The 18,640-nt window shown below is 40.3% G+C and overlaps 1 protein-coding gene across 4 annotated transcripts in view; it reads right to left on the bottom strand.

Annotated features, from left to right (window-relative positions):
• Nucleotides 1–12,666, bottom strand: part of TENM1 (teneurin transmembrane protein 1) — a 775,694-nt gene extending 763,028 nt beyond the window's left edge. For all 4 annotated transcript variants that reach the window (XM_032391374.1, XM_032391377.1, XM_032391378.1 and 1 more), the window contains exon 1: nt 12,105–12,666. The gene's annotated coding sequence lies outside the window, so the exon portion shown is untranslated. The remainder of the gene's footprint in view (nt 1–12,104) is intronic.
• Between the last annotated feature and the right edge of the window lie 5,974 nt (nt 12,667–18,640).

Here is an 18,640-nt window from a genome sequence, read left to right as displayed (position 1 = left end):
TAAATGTACTTTTCTTTTTTAAAAGGTTTTATTTGTCAGAGAGAGAGAGCACAAGCAGGGGGAGCGGCAGGCAGAGGGGGAAGCAGGCTCCCCTCTGAGCAGGGAGCCTGATGTGGACTCCATCCCAGGACCCTGGGCTCATGGAGGACCCTGGGATCATGACCTGAGCTGAAGGCAGACACTTAACCGACTGAGCCACCCAGGCATCCCGTACATGTATTTTTCTGCAATGAAAGTTGTACAGACTTACTGTAGAAAATCTGGGAAATACTGAAGGTATAAAAGAAAAAAAATCACCTAATACCCACCTCCCCCAAACAGACATAACCAATTTTAGCACTTTGTGCATGGTTTTCCAGTCTTTTTTTTTCTTTCTTACATAGTGGATAAATATAATTTTGTATCCTGCTTTATCACTTGATAGCATAACATAAACATTTTCCTTTTATCATAAAATATTTGTAAACATCATCTTTAATGGCCATAAAGTATTACATTGTCTAGATGTACCATAAATCACTTAGCAAGTCCCTTGTTGAACATTTAGTTTCCTTCATTTTTTCCACTATTACAAATAATTTCTGGTAAAAATCTTTGCAAATAAAGCTTTTTCTGCACTTTGCATTATTTCTTTAGGAAAAATTCCCAGAAGTAGAATTATTGGGTCAAATGGCTATGAGCATTTTTAAGGCTTTTGCTTCAAACTGCCAAATCTAGACCAACAAACATTTCATCATGTCCTTATATTCATGCATTTATTCAACCAGTACTTATTAAATACCTACTATGTACCAGGCACTGTGCCAGGTGATATGGATGCAGTAGTGAAGAAAACAGACACAAAGTCCATGCCCTCACAGAGCTAATATGCTAATAGATTTGACAAGTTATAAATAAACAAAAGTACAGTGTGATACCAGGTAGTGATGAGAAATATTAGGAAAAACAGAAGTGTATAAAGGCATAGAAAATGAAGAATCATGACAGGACTCATTACATAGGATGGCCAAGGAAGGCCTCTATGATTAAAGAATGTTTCATCAAAGATCTCAGTGAAGCAGGAAAGTAAGCTTATAGAAATCTTGGAGAAAATTCATTTCAGGCAGTGGAAATGGCAAGTGCAAAGGCCCTGAGAAACAAAAATGCATGGCATGTTTAAGGAACAAAATGGAGGACAGTGTAGCTAGAATGTTATGACAAGGTTTGGTAGGGAAAATAGTAAGATGCGAGGCCCAATAGAGACCAAATCATGTAGGGCCTTGTAGGCCATGGTAAAGACTTTTAAATTATTTTTTAAATTTTATTTTAAGGGTGAGAAGAAGGCAGCCATTGGAGGGCAAAGAGCAGGAAAATCACAAGATCTTATTTATGTTTTAAAAGGATCACCCTGGGGGCACCTGGGTGGCTCAGTCGGTGAAGCATCTGCCTTCGGCTCAGGTCATGATCCCAGGACCCTGGGATCAAGCCCTGCATCGGGGGCTCCCAGGCTCCAGGACTCCCGGGAGGAGGGAGCCTACTTCTCCCTCTCCCTCTCCTCCCCATGCTTGCTCTCGCTCTCTCTCTTGCTCACTCTCTCTCTCTCAAATAAATAAATAAAATCTTTTAAAAAAACAAATAAAAGGATCACCCTGGCTGCTATGTGGGAAATTATAGAGGGGCGAAAATGTATATAGGGGCATAATTAGGAGGCTATTTCAGTATTCTAGGTGAGAGATGATGGTGGTTTGGTCTAAGGTGTTAATGATGAAGGAAGACAAAATGTTTCAGACAGGATATAGTCTGAAGGTATAGTCAACAGCATTTGTTCATTGGTTAGATGTCAGGTGTGAAAAAAGATGAATCAAGGACTCTAAGGTATGGTACTTGAGCAAGTGCACTGAGCATTATCTTATAAAACCAACAAAAAAAAAAACACCTTGTTTTTGTTTGTAATTTGCATTTAAATTATAGAAGATTGCACTTTTTTCACATTTGTTGGCCATTTTTATTTCCTTGTATGAATAATCTTTTCATGCATTTGTCTAGATGGCATTTATAAAATCCTTTCCTCCCTTAGCTTCTATTTCACTATTTTCTGGTTTGCCTCTTACCTCTCTGACCTTAATCTGACTTCCTTTCTCTTGAAGGTTTCTCTTATTTCACCAACCTCTTAAGTTGAGTGTTTCTCAAGATTTCATCCTTGCTTCTCTTCTTACTCTATATGCCCTCCCTAGGTGAACTCCCCTTCCTATTCCTATGATTTCAACTACCACACTGACCAACGACACACAGGTATCTACCCCCAGACCTCATCTTCAGATCTGTAATTTCCATCTGTTACAAACCATCTCCATCTGGATGTCTAGATGGTGTCTTACATTAAATAAATTCAAACCTGACCTCATTATCCTCACCAAAACTGACTTTTCCTTCTATGTTCCCTATATTGCTCAATGATATTACCTAATTTCCCAAGCCAAAGTCGCCAAGTCACTCCTCCCTCTCCCTCACCCTCTAAATGTTTTCACTTTCCAAGTCCTGCTAAGGCTACCTTATGAGTGGCTCTCGAATTCCCCACCAACCATCTTCACTATCACTGCCTTGGTTCATATCCTCGTAATTGCTCACAGTTGCAACACAGTCTCTCAATGACTCACTGTTACTGCTCTTAATCCACTTCAATCCATTCTTCATACAGGTGTCATCTTTCTAAAACCCAAAGTTTTTGACCCCCCCCCCACTTTAAAGCCCCTCATCTAATTTCAGAGACTCTACTACAACATAGTACATTGCCTGATTTTGGATAAACGGCAGAAAAACAACCATTCTCCAGTATATCTCTCTGTACAGGAAAATCTTAATACGTTCATTTACTCCACAAATATATACTAAGCATCTTCTGTGTGTCAGGCACATAGATATAAAACAAGACATTAGCCCTGACCTCCATTCCCCCACCTGGATAGGAAATAAAATGAAACTCTACTATCCTGGGTTGGGATTCTCCCTTGCTAATTTAGTCTTGTGCCCTTTCACAATCCTTTCCCATGTGAAATGTGGTTCCCCATATTCTCTTGACTAAAACATTTTCAGCTGTTCTTTAAAAGCCAATTCAAGGAGTGCCTGGGTGGCTCAGTCGTTAAGCATCTGCCTTCGGCTCAGGTCATGATCCCAGGGTCCTAGGATTGAGCCCCACATTGGGCTCCCTGCTCAGGCGGGAAGCCTGCTTCTCCCTCTCCCACTCCCCCTGCTTGTGTTCCTGCTCTCGCTATCTCTCTTTCTGTCAAATAAATAAATAAAATATTTTTTAAAAAGCCAATTCAAATGACACATCCTTTATAAAACCGTATCTACCTTTGAGCTTCCAGAACATTCTAATTATTCCTCTTCTAGAGCATCTGTTACATGATAACAATATGCATATAGGTCTGTCTCCTCCATTAGAATCTAAGTTTTTAAGGTGTCCTTGTATCACTGGGTAAACAGAAGTATTTTTAAAAAGTTTTGGTGAATGAATGAAGAAATGAACAGACGAAGTTTTTTCTTCATGAAGATTGTTTTAATGATGTATAATCAAACCCGTGTAATACTGAAGTCTTCAGGAAAAGAAGAGGACAGTCCATGAGACCTAGAAAGTCTTCGTGGAAAAGACTTGAGACTTCAACACACATTGCCCCAGAAGTCTGTGTAAAGTTGATTCTTTTTCTGCCTTTTCAACAACAAAGAAGTCCCAGGTATTTTGCTAAATATCTGGGACCAGTATTCTCTCATTACATCTATTCTTGTTTTACACATTTCCTCAAACATGTTTTATTCCATGTTTTACAGAAATATATTGTTAAAATTTTCTATATTCTGTGTTGAATTACCCTTAAAATATTTCCGTTGCACTAAATTCTAATTGTTTACATTAAAATTACCTCAACTTTCACAAGTTGTCCAATGCTTCATTAAGGCAATATCTCAAATACGGGAAAAGAACAAAACAATGAAAAAAATGTGTTAACACTTCATGGGTTTGAAACCAAAAATAAATGGTGTCACACCTAAGTGTTGACATTTTATTACACTAAACATGAAAGATAAATCACAAATGCACCAACAACGTATGGATATGTGCACAGCTTATATCTGTAATAAAGAATAAAAACCCAGGAAATCAGTGTATTATTTTAGCTTCTACCCAAGATCATTGAGAGAATGTATGAGCCAAAAACAATACAAAGAATAATATTTCCCATTACACTTAGAATTCTCTAGGATACACATAAAGAAATGGTCAGATTTAGAAAAAGAATAAAAAAATTAATCACTGCCAATACTTTAGTGAGTGTCCCAGAGCTTCCTTTGTCATAAACCTATGCACTACCTCAATTCTTAGAAAGAAAGAAAAGAGAAAGAAAGGGAAGGAGTAAGAAATGAGAATGATTTTATTGTTATTTCAAAGCACAAGAGTCTTCTCAAATCTAAGCTATAGGTATCAATTGGCCAATCAACTGCACAGCCTTCTCCCTTAGAGGTCACTAGATCTCATTAGTGAAATTAATACTATCTTTCCAAAAGGAGTCTCTTATTTGACTTGCATAGTAATGATGTCAATGCTTCCCTACATTGCTTAAAGCTCTAAACATATAATGAGTCACAATCACAAAGATATATTCATTTCAAGCATAGATTAAGCAAATAAGTGATGTATGTTTCTGTAAATGATGCTTGTGAAATTCACGTCAAAAATGTACATATACTTTTTAATAAATATTCCTTTGAAAAAAATTCCATCCCCACACATATAAACACAAACATATTTGGGGGATAGTTATTAGAGCAGGAGATGACACATCAATATCACTCAAATGCTTACAATTAAGCAGAGCAGCTTTAAAAAAAGAAAATCATTAATGCTAAAGGGAGGTAATGCACAGAGTATAAATTCGAAATGTTGTTCAGAAATATGCTGTTGATAGGAATTGAGTTAGCTAGGAACATTTCAGATTTAGAAGGCTTCCAGTCACCCTGTGGTTGTAGTGTATTTATACACCTCTATATTTAAACACAGGTGGTAATTAGCAAGATTGAGACACATTTAATAAGGCATCATCATAGGTGCAAAGGATGTGTAGCATAAGATGAGTTCATTATCAATAACTTCCCTGAATTAATCATCTCTTAGGACATTTAATTTTAAATGTACCTGAAAAAACCTGGATTATTGAGATAGGCCATCTGCAGTATCTTTTTCTAATTTCTCTGAACAACTGAAGAGTTTTCTTAAAATGCCTATATACAGCTGGGACACAGAGATTATAATATCTAATAAACCAACTGACCATCTAATCTGGCACCTTCTCTTTGACAGGTGTCTAAACCAGATAGAGCCATGAGAAGTAATATAAACACTTAGAATCCACCAATTACACAAAACCATGCAACTGGGAAATTTTCTCCTTGACCTTAGCCAATGATCAGATTTTCCCCGAAGTATGTAATGTACTTTTATTTTGGCTGCTTTAAAAATCCTCATTCATACAGGCAATTAAAAACATTAAACTATGATTCCAAACATTAAAATGAAAATGGATTTCCTTTGATATAACCATATAGGGATTCTACTTCAAGTTTTATATATACAACTGCATCAGCATCTTGAATATTCACAATACCTTACATCTAAATAGGAAAATAACTGAAAAGTAAATATACAGTAATTTCAAAAGGGAAACTGAGGTGATAACACCAGATCATTATTTGGATGAATAGCCAAAATTCATTGATCAGATATTTGGAACCATCCAGATGACTGCTATTTTACATTGTACATCCCAATGCCAAGCATCTGCTGAAAGGCCAGAACAAATGGACATGATACAGAAGAAGGACACAGACAGATACTAGGAAATCTACATGTTCAACAATGATGATTGACTGAATTTTTCATGTTTTACTCAGATATTTTCATATCACACCAATATGGCTTAAGTAACAAAAATAAACCAATTAACAAAATATATGCAATTCAATACCTCACAAATGGGTACCAATATCATCAATATTCCCTAAACTGTAAAAATATAAATATTATTTTTCCTACATTTTTAAATCACTACTCTATTCTATCATTAATAATTCTGTCTGGGATATTTATATTTTGAAATTCTAGTCAAAATACCTGGTGATATATAAATATAGATCTTCCTTCTTTTTTCATCACCAAAATCCTTTTTGGGAATCACTCTTTCTTAGCCATAATACAGAAATTTGTTTACAGCCATAAATTCACAGGAAAAAATATTAATTTATCAGGACCCATAGCTGATAATATTGCAAAAGGCTTAACATAGATTGCAATTCAGCTCATATTAGAGTTTGTGATTCCAAAATTCAATTTTGTAAGTCATAATCAGCCACAAAAATGTTACAATAGAATATGAGAAACATTAAAAGGCAATTTCCTCATTGTTGACTACTTATCAACTGACAACTTAGTCCATTAAAATTAAAACAATCAGTATGCTTTATGGTGACGGGTAAAATGAGTGTTTTACAGATTTCAAATAAATGTTTTCAAATCCATTTGGTCTCTGTAATAAAAAAAATGGGGCATAGATATTTTAATAAAATTGTTTTTATATTTGGAAAGGAAAAATAACCAATCCTACTGGAAAATTCAAGCATCATTTATATTTAACTTTACTATGATTGCTAACTAAGCTTCTTCAAAGTCTACAAAATCATAATTTGAAAGAACATATTTTTTCAATATAATAGCTATTATGAAACTATTTTACAGCTGTGAATATCCTCATAGAACAAAAACGCTCTGTAACACACATAAATACCAATAGAAATGCACAAATCAAGCCTCTATTTCTGTGATTATTTTGAAAGAACTGCTTGAGTAGGGGACAAAGAGGGTAAGTGGTAAGATTTTCAGGAAAATGACAGAGATGGCACTGATTTTTGTTCTGCTTAATCATTTATTGCTCACAAATTCAATTCCCCAGCCTTTTATGGTTACTTTCAGGGACCAACAGGCTGGCATGAAATTAAATTAACAAGCAGGTTCCCATCCTGAATTAGTGACTCCCAGCTGTCTGTCCCGTCTAGTTTCCATGGCAGTGGAAGAATCGGTGGAAAATGAGGTGCAGAAAATTTTAAGAAGCCAACATATCAAACTCTTTAAGTTGATTTCTTTAAACCGATGAATCAGTAGCGGGGGCGTAGGGGGAAGGTAGAATTGAAGTTAAAGTTTTTAATTTCCTGGCTTGTTGAAAAGGCCAGTGTGTTTCTGTTTTTGTAATTGTTAAGGGATGCAAGCAACATCTTACACATTTCATAGAAGGCTGTAGATTCAGGATGGCATATAGTTCATTATGCATTTTATAGTAATCCGAAAGTGTTTAAGGTACTCTGCATTATTTTGAAGTGTTTCATTTTATTTTTGCTTTCTTTTTTTGGCATAGATATTAAGATTCATCAGCCTGTTAAATGACTCCAAACATTCAGAGACTAAGTAAAAAATTCTCTCAACCAACCAGATGTTTGTTTGCATCACCCCAAACAGCTGGATGTTTGACGGAACTTTTCACTCACATATTTGAGATAGAGCCATAGAGACCTGTCATAAGCACCCAGAAAAAAAATACTAATCTTGGCACATACCTACCATAAACACAAGTACCAAGGCTCAGAGTAAGAGCTTCACAGGGGGTGATCCACCAGTATAAAAAGAGATTATTTAACACATTTTCCTATGTCCATTTTCCAATTAACTTCTCCACTCACACAGTTAGAGTAGGGTGGGAATGGAGAACCCAATATTTCAGAATCATTACATCACATTGAAAACATCATCCAAGAGGTAGTGGTTAGTTGGCATATATGCATGTTTCACCATATGCTATTGTTTACCTAAAGTAGAGATTTGGACAGGAAGTAAAAGTCAGATTTTTTTTAAAAAAATTGTAAATTATCCAAGATTATACTTCCAGGTCTAGAAATGAGTCCTAAAGTTACATAAGAATTTAACAGGCTTTATTTATCAAACTCTAAATTATTATTTTTCAAATATTAGGGATCCAAAATCAACTGTAAAAACATTTACTATCTCCAACTAAAACTAGTTTGCTTTGATTATACACAAAAATGTTAGCAGTCCAATTGATATAAATATTGTTACACAATAATTTTCAGTTTATGCCATCAAATTCCAATTTCCTCAGCCTTATTTTTCATGGGTTCCAAATTTAAGCAATTTTGTTGGTCTTGCTAAATTGTACCACCATGCATCTAGCAAACTACAAAATCTCTATACATCATATAATTGTCATAACAGAATACCATATACTGAAGAGACACCTATGGTTGGACCATCAAGGTTATTAGGAATAATCAAAAGCTGTGTAAAACCTTTTCTAGCATTTACCTGCTCAAACTAAGCATGGTCCTAGCTGGTTCTATTTGATATTTACTTTCCTCAGTTCTAAAAAAAAAAATCAATGGAAAACAGAAAGAAATAGAAATAATATATTAAGCCAGGATAACAGAAAGAAATAGAAATAATATATTAAGCCTGGATTCAGAATGTTTTACCTTTTAGGGGAAGGAAAAATAATAGTAATCTACATTCAAAATAGTGGTTTAACCTAATACACAGAACCTGCAGATGATTTAAAACACTTAGTGTATATGGAAACAGTTCTGAAATTTGATTCTTCTTAATTTTTTATAATCAGCACCTACATTCCCAGCTATGGATATATGCTGTTGATCAGAATTGCTAAATACTCTTTCTTACAATATTCTTCATCATTTAATTTGCCTGTAGTTGTGTTAGTAATCCAGTTCAAACCTTTATTCCAAATGGTAAATGAAGGGAAGCTTCTTTTCTTTTTAAGTGTGCATGGATTACTACTTTTGAGGTTAAAGTGACAGGAATTTTAAAAAATATATAGAATTTTAATAAAATTATTATACATGTTTTATGTATAATGCATGGCATTCTTTAGAGATTGTGTGTATATGTGTGTGTGTGTACATGAGTGAGGGAGAGAAAAACTGTGTGAGTACTATAAAAAATTTTTCATTAAAAATTGAGTATGCAAAGTACTGGTCTTCTTCTGACCTCAGGTCAGTCAGTAAATAAATAAATAAATAAATAAATAAATAAATAAATAGTTTGGGAAACCTTAGGGGATTTATTAACTATAATCTATATTAAGCACTTGATAACTAAAAACTGAAACTAATGGACATTTGGGAAAAGCAAGCTTCAAGCAAAAATTACATGGATTCTAATGGCTATCTCTATCAGAATAGAAAAAAAATTTATGTTAATTAATACTGAACCTTCTTAACACTTCCAAGTTTTTAAGACTGTCATGGAAAATAAAGTTCAGAGGCAATGTGTCAAAAGAATATTTTGCAGTTTGATGATTTAAAGTAACACTGTACAGAATAAACTTAAATACTGAGCTGTTCTGCTTCAGCAAGAATCTTTGTGTTAAAAGTATCAGAAAGGTACAATGACTATAAAGGAAACTATGATTATGTCAGTGTTATTTATACGTATGATAGCTGAACTGGAACAATGAGACTTCTAGGGTATTTGGACTTGGACTCTGAATTAGGCCTTTGAATGAGACCGTAATTACATACAATCTGATTTTACTTTTTAACACTCCTGTATGTTTGAGTATTTGGAGTCTCGCTTAATCACCCTTACAGCACAATGATTCTACAAAGCCTTCTTTCCTTCAGCCTCATTACATATTATGTTCAGAACTGGGACCCAGAACTAATGGTAAATACTAATTCATGTGTTAAAAATATTCATTTTTCTACTGTGTCTGGCACTGTTCTACGGACTAGATTCTGTTAGTTTTATTATGCAAATGTCAAAATCTCTTTGTAGAGTTGTTTTCCAGAAACACCTGTTTATCAAAAACATTCTGAGGGACAATCTGAGAACTTTCAACTAACATTTAAAGCATGGATTCATTTTGGAAATTAGCTGAACCCCTCTTCAAATGTATCTTGTGACTTTTATTATCATTAAAAGCTTCCAATGTTACTTGGGCGTACTTGAAAGCTTTGAACTACCTTTAAAAAAAAAACAAAAAAACTTCACATTAGTAAATTAGTTAACACATCACCCCAAAAAAGTCTTATAAACTTCGACCAAAATGGCAAAACTAGGATTCTGCTTTTCCAGATATTTACTTTAAGGGGCATACTATGTCTTATAAAAATTCATTTTCCCCCATATTGCAGATATGAAAAGCAAAGAGGGGGTGTTGAGCAAACAAGCAAATGCAGGGTAATCATGGAGCATAACGTAAAGCTGTGGATCTCCTTTTAATAATAATTAAAAAAGCCTTTCCTTCTTAGACTGTACTCATTCTTGGCAGCACTTAAGTACCCTATGCTCCAAATTGAAAGTCTCTGGACTAAGGAGATGAACCAGGGTATTTCAGCCAAAAGATAAGAATAGAGCAGACATTTCCAATGTCTTCCCCAAACAGGTTAAGAGTAGGGACTGATTCTCATAGTATAGTGTACCTGGTTTGTTAGCTGTAATCATAGAACAACAATCTAAAATTCAAGGAAGCTATTTGTGACCCTTACTTACCACAAAGGCGATCAATTAAATGTTAATCAAACAGTACCTATTAGAGTCCACTGAGGTATTTCGTTTCCTTTTGGTTTCTAAAACCGAAGGGGTTTACTACTAATTGTAGTAAGGGCTACTAATTGCCCTTCCATAGCACCAGAAACTTCTTTTCGTATTTCTTAGGGCCATCTCAAATACAACTCGGGATTAACATTCCAGGGGGGGAAAAAACCGGGAAAGTTCAGGCGGCTCCTGACCAACTGCTTCATATTGAAAATGTGGAGTTTTTCTATACATATTAGCATATCGCCAGTAGCAGTGATGCAGATCTGCTAAACCCGAAGCTGCCGACGGCAAGCACGAGCTGCAAAGCAGCCCTCGCCCCCGCCCCTACTCTCCTGGTGGCGAAATAGATGTCGAGACAACATCTACTAGTGGAGTGAGATCGTCTGTCTCCGCAATTGTAAACAACTGGCTGCACTGGGTTTGCTGAAATGTTTAAATACACTCCTGACTGCAAACACATCCACTCACCAAATCGCGGTAACAGTCTCCCTTCTCCACCTCTAGGAAAAGCATCCTAAAACTGAATTGTCAATCTGCCCGTTGTGGAGTGGAAGAAAGTGAGGTTACATTTCTCCAGGCATGCCTAGACGGTACCTGGCGCTCCGCAGATGTACTGGCCGCTACTAGATTCCCGGGACCACGTCTCAGGATGAAACGCAAAAAAACCCCACACAAACCCGCGCAGCTGAGCGCGTGGTTTAAGCCAAAACCGACGGCTCCCAGAACACCGACTACTGCGTAATGACTGTCTCTTTTGACAAAGATTGGGGTATAGGGAGGACGCATCGGGTGGGGCCCCAAACGGCGTAGGTTAGAAGAAGGTTCTAGAGTTCTCCCCGCCCCGAATCTGGGCTCCCCGAGTAAGGTTCAAAGAGAAATTCAGAAGCAAACAGGTAATAAAGTGCGTCCTAGCCCCTGGGCATCTTCTCTCGGAGAGAGGGCACTAGCGGGACCCAAGTGGCCTAGCCCGGGGCGAACGCTCCAGGTGGGAGGGAGAGGAGAGGCGCCCCTTGTCTCTTCTCGGACCGAGCCCCCCCTTTCCCAGCATCCAGGTCCACTTGTTAGAGCGCCCCGGCTCTGCGCGAGAGCCGAGGCGAGGGCCCCCCCCCCCTTTTACAACCGGAGTTGGTTGGCAAAAGTGTCGCCTGTAAAGCCCAGCGAGCACCCGAAGGAGTACCCCCAGGGCCCACTGGAAGCTTGAACTGCGAACGAGGCCGACCTCCCACCTCGCCCGGGTGGTACAGAGCCCCGGGTCCGGCGGAGACCCAGAGAAGAAGGAGCGAAGGTTCTGCTACCTCGGGCAGGACTCCCAGCGCGGACGCAGCCCGCGGTTCACAGCCCAGAGCCGCCATCCGTCGCCTGCAGCCTCGGGGCGAAGTTCGCCCGAGTCCTTGGGGTGGGGGCCGCGAGCCAGAGGGAAGGAGATGAGGGCCGGGAGAAACGCACCTACCTAGTCCAGGCGCAAGTTTCGGTGGCGTCCCCAGGTGCGGTCCCCCGCCCCCTCGCCAGGTGCTCAGCCCCGCCGGGCGCCGCCGGTGCCCGAGACTTCAGGCGTCTCAGCCGGTTCCTGCGGGAAACGACTGTAAATCCACATTACTGTTCGAGCTGCCGCTTGGGCCCCCGCATCGCTCTCCTCTGGCTGGCGGCGGCGGTGCTCTCAGCCGGCAGCCGCCGGAGGCAGGGACCGAACCTGGCTATTGCCGCGCCAGCGGACGATCCTTGCCAGGAGGGTGCTTGCGCCTGGGGTCGTGTGTGTGTGCGAGAGTGTGTATACGCCTGTGTGTCCGTGAAAGAGTGTGCGTGTGTGTGCAAGCAGAAGGGGTGAGCTCAGCCCCCGGGGCACTCGGAGGTGAACTCCGGGCTAAGAGGGAGCCCGCCGCGCTCCCGGGTGCGGGGCGTCTGCACGGCTGATGGCTGTGCTGATGTTGCCGTGGCCGCCGCCGCCGCGCTCTAAGGCTGGTAACGGTGGTGCAAAAAATGTTTCTCCGCTACTCGAGACCAAAAAACCTGCCCTGTCTACTGAGCATGCCCGGTTTGACAGCTCTACAGCCGAGGTTTTTTTTTTTTTTTTTCCCTTTTCCCCAAGACTCCAGGTTTTAGCCGCAGCTGAGATGGGGGGAGGGAGGAGGAGCAGGAGGAGGAGGAGGGCTGAGGGAGCAGGTAACGGGCAGAGGAAAGGAAGTCGAGATGAGAAAGATCAGGGTATTTGAGGATGGAGAGAAAGAAGGAGAAAGCTGGAGATGGGAGCAGAGGAAAGAAATATGGATCAACAAAATTTAGATTTTGTACCACAATGAGTTCCTGGCCAGGGGACTCTCATGACTAGCTTTTTTTTTTTTTTTTTTTTTTTTTAACCCCCGAGGGCTGAGGTAGGGTGAGGTAGGGGTTTCGGAGGAGTGTTTATCATCCCCAAGATCAACCTGGGACAGTGTTTCATAGTCATGACATACACAAACGCGCGTGCACACCACACACCACACACACACACACACACACAAAGGAGCGTGATCACTGCTGCGCTGCGTAAAGCCTCAGCACTGACTTAGAATGTGAAGTCTCTTGCCAGTATAACTTCGGCAAAAAAAAAAAAAAAAAGAAAAAGAAAGAAAGCGAGCGAGCGAGAGAAATTGTTTGGGTTCCTCCTTTTTCCCTCTCCCCCGCCTTCCAGAAAAGCCAAGCCCGTGAGTGTCGTGCGTAAGTGACCCGCAAGCTCTCTCGCGTCCGTCTGTGTGAGAAAACCGCTGACTGCCACCAGCTGACAGTGTGACCCCAGCGCGCCAAGGCCGGCCACCCGCAGCCTCCTGGCGGCGCGTCAGCTCAGCACTGACAAAGTCCTCTAGGGGCGGGGGGCGGGGGCAGCGCTCCAGCTCCTGCCCTGCCAGGCCGCCCTGCTCCCTGGACTCCTCAACCGGCTCCGCCCCTCACCCCGCCGGGCAGGAGGGGCACGTACCCGGGCGAACCCAGCGCGCTGCCCCAAGCCCTGGATCCCTCCTTTCCCACCCTCTTCAGCTTCCTCTAAAAAGCGGAAAAGCGGAATCTACATGTCCAGAAACTCGCTTCGGGAGCCTTAGGAGTCCTACTGGGCATGCTCAGGACTTGGGGTGCCTCTCGTGGAGGAGCTCTCCGGCCGCCAACATCTGCACGGCTGGGCCAGATGTGAGGCTTAAGAGGGAGGCGTTGGCGCCCTATTGGAGTTTGGCTCCGGTTCCGGGAAGGGCGGCGGCGACGCCCACAGTCGCCTTCTCCTTCCCGGCTTCCCAGCGAGAGCAAGACCGTGGGAGATACCAAGTGCCGAGCCAGGGGAGCTGCACTAACTGGAGAAACAGGAGTCTTGCGTACTCCCAGACCCCTTCCCCCCGCCCCCAGCGCCACCCCTGCCGTAGGCAGGTAGGGGGCGCGCAGAGCAGCAAAGAGAGCCCCGCGTGTGTTCGCGGGTACTGCTAACCTCTAGGTAAAGAAAAGAGAGCGGGCAGAGTCGAACCCTCTTTGGGAGAAAGACGTTTACTGATGGTTTTCTTGAGTGAAGAAAGAAGGGCGTGTGTGAATGTGTATGTGTGCACTCACGTTTGTAATTTTTCTCCACAAGAGCAGGGACTGGAAAGCGAGAAGCTACTGCCGAGTTGAGAGCCCGCTAGGGGTTGCAATAAGGCACATTTGGAGCCTTGGCTGGCGCTAATTACCGGGAAGAGTTGCTCGCGGCGCGGTGGGCGCGCACCAAAGCTTCCAGCTGTTCTCCACTCTGGGTGGTGGCAGCTGCGCGAGGACAGCTTCTGGGCTGTATGGTCTCTGCGCTCCTGAGAAGGGGGGGACCGGATTCGGTTTCTGAAAGAGAGGTAGTATAGGGTGACGCCAGGGGGAGATCTCGGAACCGTGTGTTCCCATCCTCCTGGTTTTTAATACAGGTATTTGCAAAGAGGGTGCATTGTAAGCCCGGCACACTACCGAGGAGAGGAAATAAAATATACCGAGCTGAACACTCGGGGAAAGAATCTGGGAATCAAGAGCTGTTTTTTCCCTTCGTCCCTTTTCCAACACCGCCTTCAGCTTTGGGCAGGAATCCTTTGGATCCCTGCCGTTCATCACCCCACCCCCACCCCACCTCTCTGCCAACAAAGAAACAAAAGATGACAACTCGACTCTGGGGGGGGATAGCAACTGCTTCCAGAACCATCTCTCTCTTGGGCTGTTGAAAAAGCAACGGGAGAAGGCATGGCTGTAAAACCTGTGTCTTGCCACGAATATGTAAACGAACCTTCCTAAAACCCACTACCCTCCTCTGTAACAAAACAAAAGCATGTATATGTATAAAACATATATAAAAATGCTAAATAAAAGGAAGATTCTTCGTTAGGAACTACCAGAATCCTGAACTGTGGAAGGAAAAGACTTTCAGGATACCTCCTCAATTCCCAGCTAAGAGTTCTAGAAGGAGGAAAAAGAAACATCTGGCCAGTCACTTCTCCAGTGACTCAAAACACTCCGAGTCTAAGGAAATTCTGTAACCAATTAAGGATTAAGGAAAGAACTCATAAATGAAAAGGAAATTCTGACAGAATCAGAGGTGGACAAACCGTAACAGCCATGGAAATAGAATATAGGATTTAAAACTAGGATCATCTCACTCTCACACTTGCTGTCTCTTTTGTTACTCTTTTGGAAGACCCAGGAAAGAAAGGGCAGTTAATTAACTAGGGATTTCATAAAAGGAAATTCAGCTTGTTTCTCTTGACAAGTCCTTTTAATTTGACAGTCCTTTTAATCATCTTTTTTTTTTTTTAATTCTCCCCTCTGCTGTCTCCTCTTTGTATTTTCTCTCACATTCTTCCCTCTCATTTTTCTTACCAGTCTTCCACAGCTCCCCGGAGTCCTTAATTCATTTGTTCTGCAGTGGTCTCCCTTTAGTTCCTTCAAAAACATTGTTTCCATTTCTAATTCCAAAGTACAGAGGGCTCTGTCAACTTTTCTTCCTTTCCAAAGAACTGATTTACTGCTTCTGGAAGTCCACAACCTGATACTGTAGGTGGATTTCCTAAAGCATTTATTCAACTTTAAGGATTCCCTAGACACATTTAAGTAGCAGGAAGTTGCAGAATTTTCAAGTTGTTTTGCTCATGGGAGCAAGAATTTCTATTTCAAATGTGGATATCAGGAAGAAGGCACACTAAATTGCCAGTTTCGGAATGCCCAATGTGAAGGAAAATGTAACCAATTGTAATGTACAGGACAGTTACTCAGTTGCCTAGATGATATTATTCAAATAATTTGCTAGGAATTTTAAAAGAGCTATGCCTTTTCATCAACAAAGACCACACACATGTACGCATACACCTTTATGCATTTATTCCCAGAACTAATGTAATTATATAAATTCAATTCAGCAAATGATTATGGAGCATCTACTATGTTCCAGGAACTGTGCCAGCACTGGGAATAGGTAAAGAAATTGAGACTTAAGCTAAGAGACGTTCAAAGATTTGTGAACAATTTACTAATGGACAAGCGTATATTGAGTGGCCATTACCATGTACCTAGAACAATTCAGTACTAGAGAACAATATTTAGATGTTCTGGCCTTGATTTTTTTAAATGTATTTGTTTAATCCATAGGTTTCATTCTCTGCAAATAATGCATAATGGAGAATATCACTTATTTCAATCTTGTTTCTAAGTACCCTCATAAGTAAGAGTGTAAGTACAATAATATTAGAAGACTAAAGTCAATAACAATTACATAAAGAAAATCAATGTGAACTATCTGAAATGAAGGAGTTTTGTTTGGTTGCTTGTCTAATGGGAAGATGTTTTCAAAGGCACACTTTCAATACATACTGTGGTACACCATTATTTCCTATTGCAGCTGATAACAATGTCATCCAGAGATCAGCTACCAGAGATTATGAATGGTGCTGGCACCTTAACTTTTGGCTACAATGACTGGAAGCAGCAGAGGTAGCTTAATGATTTTCTACCCAAACACTTTCCATAAACAGAGCTGTAAAATTGCAATCACCAGCTTGCTGCTAGGGAGTGCCCATTTCTGGCCGGCTGTGGGTCCCTCTAGGGAGAGTGGCCACATTGGAGGAAGTTCACTTGAGCCTGGATATGAACAGTTGGTGGCCAGGATTCTGCATCCATCTGTTCAGAACAGAGTCAGGCACGTTATTTTTTCACACACCCAAGTAAGGCTCAAGAGAACAACTGACAAGCCAATCAAAGTCTTCTCTTTACCTATTTCTATTTGGTATCCAAATAAATCCTGAAGATCCATTTTTCTGACTAGAGTTCCAAGAAGAAGCAAAATACTTTTTTTCCCCTTTGGGCTTCACCGAATCACTTTGTATTCCACATAGCAAGCCCTGCTCACAGAAGTGTACATTCATACAGAATATCCCTCATTGGAAAGGTTCCATCAGTGTTGCTGTACCTTACTCTCAAAATAAAATGTATCCCTAATACAGATTAATCATAACCTTCAAAACCAAGACTTCTCAATAGGGTGCAGTGGCAATTAATTTGCATTATTGCTATAATGGATTCAAATAATTGCTAAATTTAAAATTACAGACAATGAACAGAATGGCCCCTCAGTCTTTAATTTATGTGAAATTCACTTATATTTGATATGCACATGCATAAAAATATGGCAATAACAATAATTTCTATCCTCATAAAGATAACGTAGTGCCTTCCCTTGCAGATTTGAAAACTGGCTTTATGCTAGTGTTTGTCTGTTTATTGGAAATACTTTTAAGAATATTAGTTTTTGGCACATTTTAACTATAAGAACATTACTTTTTGGCACTTTTTAACTATCACAGTTGTTGAAAAGGGGAAATATTGATTTCAAAATGTACCATGATTTCTGTTTGAGAGATGAAATTACACTCCAGAAAGAGAATTTGAAAAGAAAAGAGTATAGAACAATTAGGATTGTTCTGTTGGCATTTAAATGCACTTGAACTTCTCTCTAACTTTGTGACCTCATCATAATAACCTTTTAAGTGAATTATTATCATGATTGACTTACAGGTAACTATTAATTTGTATTGAAATAACTAAAGCATTTAGTGCTTTTAAAACGCATGCTTAATAACAGCCATAAGAAGACTTTTATAGCCACATATATTAACAATTGCTATTAGATGCTAACGATTATTAGGATAGTCTATCATAAACAGATTTTAAATGCATTTTACATGAAAATTGGGAACTAGAATGTTATTATTTTCCATGCAACACAATAAACATGAATAATTTCTTTTCAGACTGAGGAAACAGGCTCCCAAATGTGTCTTCATTCTCTCATTCATACTTTGATTAAGCAAAGATTTATTGAATACCTAGTATGTGCCTATTCAGTGCTAAATACTGGGGAACAGAGTGGTAAACAAAACACACTTGTTCCTGTCTTTGCGTAGATTATGGTCCACTGGTAGGAGACTGACATAACTGATCCCACAATGAGATACTTAATTCTAAACTGATGAATGCTCTGAAGGAAAATAACACTATTGACAAGGCAACAGCAGAGGAGACGTAATTTAGATTGAGGTTGGAGTGGTTAGATAGGCTTCCCTGAGGAAGTGGCTACTAATCAGAGGCCTAGAGAATGTGTAGTGGTTAGCATTCCAGGCACAGAGAAAAGAATCTACAGTATTTGATGTGAGAAATATCTTGGCAACGTCAAGGAATGCAAGGACAGCCTGTGCCTCTGGAGTGTAGTGAGTTTAAGAAGTGGAAGGAGGGGCCCTTGTGTAGCTCAGTCAGTTAAGCTCCAGGCTCCTGATTTCGGCCTGGGTCATAATCTCAACATCATGGGATTAGGCTTGGTGCTCAGTGGGGAGTCTGCTTGAGATTCTCTCTCCCTCTGCCCGCCCCCCCTGCTTGTTTCTCTGTTTCTCTCTCTGTCTCAAATCAATCAGTCAATCAATCAATCTTAAAAAATAAAAAGAAGTGGAAGGGAAGTGGGGAGGAGGACTGACATAA

This window comes from Phoca vitulina, unplaced genomic scaffold, assembly GCF_004348235.1.
Source record: "Phoca vitulina isolate PV1807 unplaced genomic scaffold, GSC_HSeal_1.0 scaffold62, whole genome shotgun sequence".
In the NCBI taxonomy this organism is placed as follows: domain Eukaryota; kingdom Metazoa; phylum Chordata; class Mammalia; order Carnivora; family Phocidae; genus Phoca; species Phoca vitulina.
Note: the sequence above shows the minus strand (reverse complement) of the source record. Positions and strands in the feature narration are given on the sequence as shown.